This window comes from Phacochoerus africanus, chromosome 6, assembly GCF_016906955.1.
Source record: "Phacochoerus africanus isolate WHEZ1 chromosome 6, ROS_Pafr_v1, whole genome shotgun sequence".
Taxonomy (NCBI): domain Eukaryota; kingdom Metazoa; phylum Chordata; class Mammalia; order Artiodactyla; family Suidae; genus Phacochoerus; species Phacochoerus africanus.
The window spans coordinates 88773246-88785315 of record NC_062549.1 but is presented as its reverse complement, the minus strand read 5'-3'; positions in this window follow the sequence as shown (position 1 = coordinate 88785315).

The window sequence follows — 12070 nt, the reverse complement described above, 5'->3', positions numbered from 1 at the left end:
TAGGGCCAGATTCTAGGAAAAGTTTTTCCTTATTGATATTAATCTGATATTAACCTTTTTGGTGATTGTTCCGTCAGTCAAAGGTGTTGGTGCCTAGGCCATGCATTTTCATTATGTCTAAAAGCATTTCCCAAGAGACTTTTGTCATTGCCCTTTCAGAATTCAAGACACACTGAAGCATTTCTCCTACCTTTCAGTGTGATAACCTGATCTAAAGATCCTGATATAAGCTCAGCTTGGCTTTAGAGCACCCAAGTTGCTGTAAACTCTGTGCAGCCTTTACTAAGTCCCTACAGATCCCATTTCACATGCTCCTCAGCATATTCATGTTAAAATAAGTACTGTTCTCCCCGTTTAACAGATGAAGTCATTGAGACACCAAGACAATGAGCTGTGTGATGGCCACTCTGTACTGAGTGCTTACTGTATTCAAGCATCATTTGATGTTCAAAACAAAAAACCCTGAGCTAGGTATTACCATCCCCTCCCTTTTTTCTTTTTCCTTTTTAGGGCTGCACCTATGGCATATAGAAGTTCCTAGGCTAGAGATTAAATTGAAGCTGTGGCTGAGGCCTACGCCACAGCCACTGCAATGCCGGATCTGAGTTGCATCTGCAACTTACACTGCAGCTTGCAGCAACACTGGTTCTGCAACCCACTGAGCGAGACCAGGGATTGAACACACATCCTCGTGGACACGATATAGGGTTCTTAATCCACTGAGCCACAACGGGAATTCCAACTATCCCTTTTTACAAATGAGGAAGCAGCCTCAGAGAGGGAATACTTACTGTGGAGATGTTGAAAGAACAGGGTCCCAGAAAGTCCTGAGCATGCCACTTCAGCAACCTGAGACCTCGGACCTTTATAGGTTTTGGCCAGCTGGCAGGTTGCCAAGCTCTGGGATCTTTCAGCTGCTGTATCTACCAGGCCTCCCCAGCCAAGTTTGCTTCTGGCAAGAACATCTGTTTTCCAGTTTACCTGGGAGCCTCCGGGCTTTGCTCAGAAATGCCTGTCTGTTGAAAACTAAGACCTCATTTTCCAGGTGGGGCTAAAAATGACCTGCCACCTTAGTATGTAATTTAGAAAATGCACCTGCCCTACAGCATCAAAATCAAAGAGCAGGGCAAAATCCCACGAGCAACATCATTCTGCCATCTCCCTTCCCTGGCTTGCTACAGCATGGGAGCCCTGCCAGGGAACTGCCATAAAATGCTGGAAAGGGATGATGGAAAGCATGGCTGAAAATGAGGTCTTTTTTCCCCTGTTCACTCTGCTCTGCTGCTTTCTCAGCTTCTTAATTTGCCTTTGATCTTCATGATTTTCTCTCTCTTTTAATTCAGTTTCACTCATTTATTAAATGTATATTATGAGCCGGGTGCCCTATGGCCTGCTGAACACAAAAGATGAAGAAAGCAAAACCTCTGCCTTTATAAGCTCATGTTATAAAGATTATATGTAATCCTGGGGAGGCAGACAAAAGAACTTTTTTTCCCACTTTGAAGATATTTTAGTTAAAAACGTATTTTTTTCTTCACTGCAAGAGAGCTAGGAGAATGTCTTTGGGCAATGAAGAGCCATTAAAAGATTTGGGCCCGGAGAATGGTCATAGCCAGATTTGCAGATTAGATGAATCACTCATGTAGTGAAGAGTAGAAAGCCAGAGGGAAAGGCAATACAGTAACTATAGTTCTCTGATTGCAGACCCCCTTGCCTCCAGGGTTGGCTCTGCCTGAGCCAGAGTCCTGCACTGGATAGGTCATTGCTCTGACTCAGAGAGAAGCTCCCCTGTCCTCTATGACTTGTGGTGACCCAAGGAGGGATAGGTAGGCAGAAGCCCTTTGCCTTTCTAAGGAATTTCTCATGGTTGCTACATGGCAGAACTCTGGGAGATCTTATGGCCATCATAGCTGATGAGGGGAGCCCCCAAGAATCATGTAGGCACGACCTGCAACCACCAAACACTGCCCTGGGACAGGTCGGGAATACTGAATACAGCCTGTTGTTTTCTATACACCATGATCTCTCCCTCCCTCTCTCTCTTACCCCCACCTCTCTTCCTTCCTTCCCTCTCCCCCTCTCCTCGTTCCAAGAGACCTCCATGCTTACAAGCAGAGAGCAGCTCTGGCACAGATTATGTGCTGTCATGTGGTATGCTTTTTCAGGGTATTCACATGCCCCCCTGCCCTTTCTCAGATGCCCAATGTCCCTTTAATAAGTTCTTTCTTCATTGACGAGTCTTTTTTATATACATGTAATGATTTTTTTTTTCATTATAACTAGTTTACTAGTTATAGTCAATTTTCTACTATACGGCATGGTGACCCAGTCACACATACATATATACATTCTTTTTTCTCACATTATCAGGTTCCATCATAAGTTCCTAGACATAGTTCCCAGTGCTACACAGCAGGATCTCATTGCTTATCCATTCCAAAGGCAATAGTCTGCATCTATTAACCCCAAGCTCCCCAATCCATCCCACTCCCTCCCCCTCCCCCTTGGTAACCACAAGTCAAGTCCATGACTTTCTTTTCTGTGGAAAGTTTCATTTGTGCTGTATATTACATTCCAGATGTAAGTGATTTCATATGGTATTTGTCTTTCTCTTTCTGACTTACTTCACGCAGTATGAGAGCCTCTAGTTCCATCCATGTTGCTGCAAATGGCATTATTTTATTCTTTTTATGACTTAGTAGTATTCCATTGTGTATATATACCACATCTTCCTAATCCAATCATCTAAGCAACGAGTCTTTACATGTGAACACTCCTGGTAGGGGTAATGCATTTCCTTAAATCTGTACGAGGGGATAATAACTGATAACAGATTTTGCTAGGGAAGCAGTAGTGGGAAAACATTGCAAAGTCAAAAGGACACATTATGGAACAACCCCAGAGAGGAATGTGGAGAAAGGTAAGGGCTGGCCTGTGCTTTACCATCTAGACTAGACATGAGGTGTAAGGATTCATTCTTGGTCATTAAAGATGCACAGAAGCTGGTTTAGTAAAGACTGGAGGAGCACTCCAGGCAGAAGCCTAGAGATGATAAAACTGTGGTGAGTTACTAGTAAATGCAAGCAAAGCTGGAGCACAGGGTACAATGGGCATCAGAGAAGGGGAAGTAGCAGGGGTGAGAAGAGAGGGCCAGATGGCGCCAGGCCTCCATACGAAGCTGGGAGTTTGGATTTTGAGCCAAAGTCTCTGGGGAGAAGAGACCCCGAAAGAACTATGAGCAAGGGAGTGAAATAATTTAATTTGAGTTCTGGTAGATGGTCCTGGCAGTAGTATAGAACTGATTGGCAGGTCAGACTGATGTAGGGAGACCTGCTTGGAGCCTGTTTTCAAAATCTAGGCATGAGGTGGGAAAGCTCTGATGCAGGTAGGAGCATAAAGGGAAAACAGTGGGTTGGTGATACAGAAATAGCTAGAAATAGTAGGAGTTGATGACTCTCTGGATATGGGGAAGGGAGAAGGATGAAAGTATTCTTGAGTAGGAATTCTTGGTTATAAGCAACAAAGCAGCTTTATCAAAGAAAAGGGATGAGGAAGGAGACTTTATTATAAGCGTTTAGGATTGTCTCACAGAACCCAAGGGCCCCAGTGTCACTGGGGACATTAAGGACTTCACACTATAGACAGAAGATGTCTAGACCACAGTTACTTGAAGGGAGAGTGAGGCCTTCTCCTTCTCAGGCCAAATTCCAAATGCCCAGAGATGGGACTCTGGTGCAACATGGGTCAGGTCCCCAGTCCTGTGCGTGGAGGGGGTCAGGTCACTGTGTAGAACTAGGAAGAATCACAGGTCCCAGGGAAGGGCTATAGAGCAGAAAAACTGATAGGTACCCACTGTGCTCTAGCCTTTGGTTGGATGGCTTCTTGTCTCCTGTCTGCTTCCAAGATGCACTTACTTAAAGATCAATTAAAATAAATTAATCGTCTTAGAGAAAAGCAACAATGTCGCCCCATAAGAGATAACACAAAGGGTACCTAGAAATGTCAGCTCTTCTGTGTGTCCACATCTCCAGGTGATACCTTTTCCAGCGTGGCTTGAATCTAGTCCAGATGTGACTTTGTACCATCCTACAACCAAACATAAATTTAACCAGGTTTGTGTATGCAGCTCTCAGCCCAGTGTAGACTAGCCCCTGAAAATGTTTAATGCGTATATTTGCTCTTTAGGATACTCCCTTCCATTCACTGGGGTGTACGAATATCATTTAATTTTAGGCTTGTCAGGCCGCCTGGAGCCGTGGAGGATCCTGGGCTTTGGGTCAGATGGGCTGTGGAATTCTGGCTTTACCACACTTCCTATTGTCTTTGTCTTACTAAAGTCTCTTCACCTCTGTGAGCCCGGTCTCCTTATTCTAACCCAGGAATCATGCAAACATTCTCCTCTGCTTACTTTGTGCTCACCACGTGTTCCTTTTTCAACCCTAACAGGAAGGAACGCCAGTTCCAATTATAAGGCTGAAAATCATGAGGACTATAAAGATTACAGAAGGCTTAATAAAAGGGTAAGTCCTAGATTTGGCATCTAGAGGAAACCCAGACACAGATACAAAGGTGAAGAGAGATGATTCAGCCTGAGCTTTGTAGGAGCTTTCAAACCAAAGACCCCAGCTCAAATCTTAATCTTCGTGCCTATCTTGTGGGTGATTTGGGCAAGTTTTTTCTCTTCTGGGCCTTAGTTTTCTAACATTGCTAGGTTGTCCTGGAGATTAGAGAATCTAATAATAATAATAATAATGTATAAAAATGCTTGACTCATAGCTCGCCGCATTCACAGATATCTGTTGAATGTTGACTGAATGATAAAGTAATAACCACTTATTAAATGAAGATATTAATATTCCTGTTTCTGACTTGCTGTGTGAACTTAGAAGGAATTCTCTTTGTGCCTCAGTTTACTTGAAAAAGGAAACTCTCGTTTTTGATTCTTTGTTCCTTCCATTTGGTGACTGTCACTTATATAAGTAATTTTTTTTTTTCCTTTTTCGAGTTTGCTTCATTCCAGGGACTAAACTTTAACAAGGTAACTTTCTAAAGCTTGGCTCCTGAGGTGTTTGGAGCCAGCTGCCAGCCCCTTGCTTTTGTTGGCAGGGCGGCCCAGGCACATCCGGCAGCTGCAACTACCCGGGGAGATACTGCCTCCAGTGGGGGAATAAGGGTGGGTGTGGAGGTGGGTAGGGCAGGGGCCTTCTCTGGGAGGACATACAGCTTCGCCCAGAGCAAGGTGATGAGCAGAGGGAGGCTGTCACAGGCAGCCCTGGCCTGACACTAAGTCTTGAGTGAAAACCAAGAGACACCTCATTCCAGACAAGAGGAAACCCAGCTATGTGCTCTCCCATCCAAGGAGAGAGACATCTAAAATAGCAGCATCGTGACTGAGACAGGGTGGTACCACCCCAGAGTTCCAACTCTGCCAACATTCTTCCTCCCCCTTCCTCTGAAAAATTCCTTTCGTCCTTTTGATAACCCAATCTGAGTGCATTCCAGTTAATCTTGGAATTTTCCCTCATGTCCCCATCATGCCCAACCTTCCTTCATCTCACTGATGTTGCCTTGCTTCTCTTCTTCCTCCTTCCTCCCTCTTTCTTTCAAGGAAAAAAAAACCATTCAGAGCTCTGTTATCTGAAAGTGATAGGTGTAGTTTCTGAACAGCTATATGCTGCTGGATTTTTCTGTGCCTTCACAGAAGATTTTCAGTGTCTGAGCTTCACTGCTTATAGTCCTAGAATTGCATGTCCAGCAGCACACTGTCTTTGTATAACTCCAGGCGGACCATACAGGGTAAATGGTGTCCTTTGCGGTTAAGGACAGTTTGAGCACCTAATATGGCCAGGTGCAAGCATCTTATTTCATCACCACAACTATCTTGCAGTGAGGGTGTTATTATCCCCAGGCTTCAGATGAGGTAATCGAAGCACATGGATCGACTAACTTGCCCAAGGACAAAAATACACAACTTGTTAAGTGGCAAGCTGGCTTTGATCTCAAGTCTGTCTGATTCTCAGCTCATGCTGTTAATCACACCCCATTCTCTGACATTTAACTTTTAAAACCTAATTTCATCTACTCACCCACATCCATCTCTCCTTCTAGAATTCCATGCTTAAGGTTCTCCAACCACTTGTGGGCAAAGTGGCATGTCTGTGGAAAAAATAAACCAACTGCAGAAGCAGTGGACAGTGAGATGTCTTATCTGAAGGACCTAGCGTTTAGTTCCAGTGCTGCCACTCCAGCTGTGTGCCAACATGGGAAGTCATGGGCTTTTTTTGTCTATTCTCCAAGAAGTTGATTGGACTGAGCAATTTCCGGGGTGGTCCCTTTCAGCCCTAACATTCTGAATCCTTCAGTCCAAGCAGCTGAATTTATCAATACCTCTGTAGTGTGTTTTGGAACACAGTTGGATTGAATGTAGCTACCCACAGAAAAATGGTTGCTTTGTATGTTTTTGTAAGGCCATCAGTCACTCTAGAAAGTGTTGAATATTTGAGTTGTGAGAAGGATAGACATCCCATACTTTTCACGACACATTCCTGAACACTTGTGCATCCTGAGTTTCCTCAAATTGTAGCATCATGATTGCATAGCCATCATGTACAGTCAACACCTGAAGACAGGTGGGAGAGGAGGGAGGAGCACTGGGGCTGCCCCAGGGCATGTGCCAGGGGAATTTGTCTGGTTTAGGCAGAAGTGGTGGGTCACTCCCTGTGGAGAGGAGTTCCAGACTAGCTCAGGCAGTAGGAGAAGTGGTCTAGTTCCAGACTGGCTCACTCTGGGGTGGGGACAAGCTAAGCCATGATAGTGCCACTGGCAAAACCCATGAACAATTCCTGGAAAATAAAAACAGAATCTGGTAATAAATTAAAGTCTAACCTTTTTTTTTCTTTCCTTTGTGCTTCATGTAGTTTCATTTGCTCATGGGGTACCATGTGCAGAGGCCTTACACCCAGCCCTCCAGACCAGAGTTCCTAGTGTGAAATGGCTACACCCAGCACCTCAGCTCACAGGCTAGTGCAGAAGCACTGCCCACGACCCCACAATTCCAGATGGCGGTAGCAGGATGCAAAGCAGGATGTGTGCAAAGATGCTGCTCCTGGCACCGTGATCTGGAGTCTGAGTAGCACAGCTGCAAGTAACCCAAGAACTCCACCTGTCCCAGCTGACGAGAACCCTCTAAAGCAGCCCCACCAAAGGCTTTCCAGGGAGAGTATGTATTCTAGAGTGTGAGCTCACCCCTCTCCATTATTTGATCAAAGATTAATGCTTTCCTTTACTCCAGAGCCAAACTTAGTTTCGTTCTACTGGTCCAAATGACACTGGGCAGAAGGACCTTTGTAGGGGGCTGACTCAGGAGGAGAGTCGGTAACAAAATTTTGGTGACCACAAAGGTACAGACCATGGCCTTTTCAATTGTGCCTATGCACTAGGCTCCGAGCTTACCCAGGCTCCAGCTGGAGGATGGCAGAGGCTTTGGGAGGTTTGCCTGAGGCTGACTCATCTCCGAGTTCACTTTCACAGGGTAGAATGGCTGCAGCCTTTGGGCAAATTCAGAGCAACTGTCCAGCAACCTGAACCTGGGTGTAGTATGTACACAGTGTAGCCCTGGAATCATCTAGACTGTGCCCCTTTGAGGGGACTATACTCTGGCATCCTTGGGGACTGAAGCCTGAAACTCATGCTTGTCTGCCTGCTGCCTCTGGCCGGCCTTCCTGTGGTACCAGACCCCCAGGGATGGGGGGACCAGTGAACGAGAGGGGGCATGCAGTCTTGCCCGCTGTCTCACCAGTAGTGCTGTCCTCTTGTCCCTTGTACAAGGCAGTAATGGCTGCACCTGAACTTTCTGCCCTCCTTGCTGACCTCCAGGGTCCACAGTAGCATTCTCCATAGTCGCTTTTTTTTGGTGAAGGGAAGCAGCCAGCCCTGTGAGCCAAGAAGCAAGACCAGGAAAAGGCCCAGGTAATAAAGACTAATTGATGAAACAGAACAAGAAGCTCAATCTGAATTCAGCAAAAGGCACTGGGGATGCCTGAGTAAGAAACTATCCCGAGGCTGAACCATGACTTGACCTTTCTCTGTCAGCATTAGCTTCTCTGAACTGGGCTGGGGAGGCCTGTGAGTGGCTCACAAGACCAGGAAACACCCACTGCCCAACCTCTCACACCTGTCAATTAGAATAATATAAAGGAAATCAATCAGGAGCCAACAGAAAAAGCTTCTGCATTCCTGGAGTGCCTCAGGGAGTGTCTCAATCTATACTGCCACTGACCCTCAGTCATCAGAAGGGAAATGTATTCCTCAGGTTCTATTTCATTTCTCAAAGTGCCCCCAACATCAAGTGTAAGCCTCACAAACTGGAAATAGAATCAGATAGTTCTACCTCTTGAACAGTCAAGGTTGCCTCCTGGGTGTTTAATAACCAAGATACACAGGAAGAAAAGTCAGAGGATAAAAAGACCCAGAGACAAGCCCACCTACTGGCTGTTGTCCCCCAGTGTTAATTGGTCAGCACATCAATCTAGGCTAACTGCCCATGGAGACTCTAGACTCCAGTGAGTGACCCTCAGCCTCCGCCAAGGGCTAGTAAGCCAAGGAAATTAGGATCCAATCAATGCACCTTATGTAAACAAGAGGGACACTGGAAGAGGGACTGCCTCCTCAGCCCTGAATGGCAAGTCCTAGCCACTATGCTTGAAGGCAGATGGTCCAAATAGATGAAGAATGATGAGCCAAAGGGCTCCTAAGCTGGCCCTCCAATTGACCCTGAGGATTCCTGACATTGAACATAGAAGGAAAGCCTGTTAAATCTTAGCAAACATCAGTGCCGTTTACTTCCTTCTGAACACCAGATCAGGCAAATTCAGTCACAAGAGTTGTAAAATTATGGGAGTATCAAGGGAAGGTCCAAGAAGAGGCATTCACAGAGCCCAGTGGTTACCATAAAAGCTGTTACACACTAAACCCTGCCACCTTGCTACCTACAAAAACAGGGCCCTTGGAACAAGATTGTATAGCAACAATAGGCACAGTGATTCCAGTTGCCCCAACCTAGAAGCAAGCCTGTCCCAAATGCTAAAGGGGAGTTTGTGGAGAGGAGCTGTTTTATGAGGGGAAAGGGCTGGAGGGATATGCAGTAACCTCCCAGACCCAAGTCATAGAGGCACGAAGCCTATACCCAGGGACTTTTGCCCAAAAGGCCAAGCTGTTCACTCTCACCCACGCCTTAGAGCTCAGGACAGGGAAAATCTTATTGTTTATCCAGATCCCCGGTGTGCATATGTCACCCTTCATGCACACAGGGCTATTTGTAGGGAAAGAGATATGCTTAGTATGAAGAATAAATAGGTGAAACCTGACCTAAGCATCCCAAGGCTCTTAGAAGCAGTACAGAAAAGGTGGCAGTGATTCATTGTAGGGGTCATCAAAAGAGATGCAGAGTATGGAGTTCCCGTTGTGGCTCAGTGGAAATTAATCTGACTAGCATCCGTGAGGACACAGGTTGGATCCCTGGCCTTGCTCAGTGGGTTAAGAATCTGGCGTTGCTATGAGCTGTGGTGTAGGTCGCAGGTGCAGCTTGGATCCCACATTGCTATGGCAGTGATGTAGGCCAGCAGCTATAGCTTCGATGTGACCCCTAGCCTGGGAACCTCCATAAGCCACAGTGTGGCCCTAAAAAGACAAAAAGAGAGAGAAGGAGAGATGCAGAGTTTATAAAGGGAAACAAGAAAGACAGAATTCCAAAAGGACAGCCCTAGAATCAGTAACTTGGCAACTATCCCTCATACCTCCAAGGCCAGATCCATCCAATTATCCCCCAATCTACACAAGGAAAGAATTGGATAAAGCCTGAAAATGGGTCTTCAGTGGAGATCTAGGTGGCTAGTTCATGATTATGGGCAATACTTCTTTCTCGGAACTGCAGCTTGTCAAGCCACTGGGGAAGCTTATCAAAGAATGCATTCTGGGAAGGAAGCTGTATATAATCGACTAGTTGAGGTCATGGTAACTCCTGGTATGAAAAGTATAATCACTCAGATAGTTGAGACATGCCCCAACTGCACAATGAACAACTCCAACACCAGGCCCTCCAGACTAGAGGGACATATCCTGGGGAAGACTGGCAGATTGATTTAACTGTCATGTAGAGAGTACCAGGCAATTTCAGGTATCTTTTTGTTGCTAGTAGGCATATATTCTGGGTGGATAGAAGCATTACTAACAGAAGTAATTCCCAGGTTTGGGATCCCAGGATCCCTACAAGGTGGTAATGGTCCAGCATTTGTGTCTCAAGTGACAAAGGGAATAACGAGTGCCTTGGGCATAAAGTGGGCCTTGCCCTCAGCCTGGAGACCCCAATCGTCAGGAAAAGTAGAGAGGTCCAATTAGACCTTGAAATGGGCTTTAGCCATGCTATGTCTGGAAACTTAAGAAACCTGGCTTAAGTTGCTTCCAGTTGCCTTGCTCTGCATGCAGTTAGCCCTGAGGGATGTGTTAAAGTGAAGTGCATTTGAATTCATATATGTAGACCCATTCTCCAAGCCTGAAGAAGGGACAACTTGACCTTCTTGAAAAGGAACAACTCAAGTATGCCCTCCAGGTAGGAGAGACCAGGAAAGCTCTCATGGAGTTTGGTAACCAGGTGCTGTCCACACCCACTGAGCTGGCCTTCCACCCCTTCTGGCTAGGAGACTTGGCATATCTAAAAACCTGGACAACCAGCAGCCTGCAAGATCAGCTGACTCCTATGGGGAATGCACCCCACCTGGTGACCCTAACCATCCACTCTGCGCTGAAGTTACAGGTATCGCTCTGTGGGCACAGCACACTTGCATGAAGAGGGCCCCTAAGCCCCAAACTCCAGAGACAACCTGGGGCAACAGACCCATTTGACTACTCATGTGAACCTCTCTGACCTGAAGCTTCTCTTCTGAAAACAACAAAAGTGTGACCAGGAATATTCAGGCCATGTGTGGCAGTGAACCTCCACATCGGGGCACACTTTTGCAAAAGACCTATATACTTCCTTTTTAGGAAAACAATTGGCATGTGACCACTATCCTCTTGTTAACATTGACTCCATGCACCCTAAATTATCTCCAAAAGCTTAGCCAAATGGTGGTGGCTCAGGGTAGGAACAGTCTGGACTGAGGCCTGGTGACCCTATCACATTCACCTAAGGCAGCTGGGGAGAAGCTCTGCTCCTCTCCTGAGGTTGTGACGACACTCAAATCAGCATGAAATAGTTAGAGTAGATGGAGATTCTCCCCTCAGCAGCCCTCAAGAATGAGGAGCAGGACAAATGACAGAGGAAGGATTTGTCACCAGCAAAGCCCATTAAAATTCCCAGGGAGTTAAAATAGTATCTGGGTCATAAAATAAAATCTAACCTTTTTTCTTTCCTTCCTTTTGTGCTTCATCTAGTTTCACTTGCTCATAGGGTGCTTCATGCAGAGGCCTTGCCCCTGGCACCTGGCACTGAGTTCCTAGTGGGAGAAGGGCTGTCCCTAGTACTGCAGTTCAGGGACTGTGTGCAGAACTGCCCTGCACAGCTCTCAATTCAAGATGGCAGCAGCAGCCGCATGCAGAGACCTCCACCTGGCACTGTGATCCAAAGGGTGGGTACCACTGGGCCTGCGCAGGTGTGAGACCTCCGACCCCTCCCTGCTAACAAGCTCCCTCTAAAGGAGCCCCATCCCTGCCTGTTGGAGAGCCTGGACTCTGGAGCAGGGGTTCCCACCTCTCTATTCTCTGGTCAAAGAATAAAGCTTTCCTTTGCTTCTCAAATGACTCCGTCTCATTCTTTTGGCTTAAATGACAGGAGCCACAGGACCCTGACTGGGGCTGTGACTTGAGAGGGTCATTAACAATAGCACCGTTCATGATAGCATCAATTCTTCATGGCTTTACACGTACTGTCACTAATTCTCAGAGCATTTCTGGGAAAGAGGGGTAGTTTCCCCCACTTTACAGATGAGAAAATAGAAACTCAGAAAGTATAAGTAATACAAGCAAAATCAAACAGTGTTGGAGCTCCCTGGTGGTTCAGGGTTAAGGATCCGGC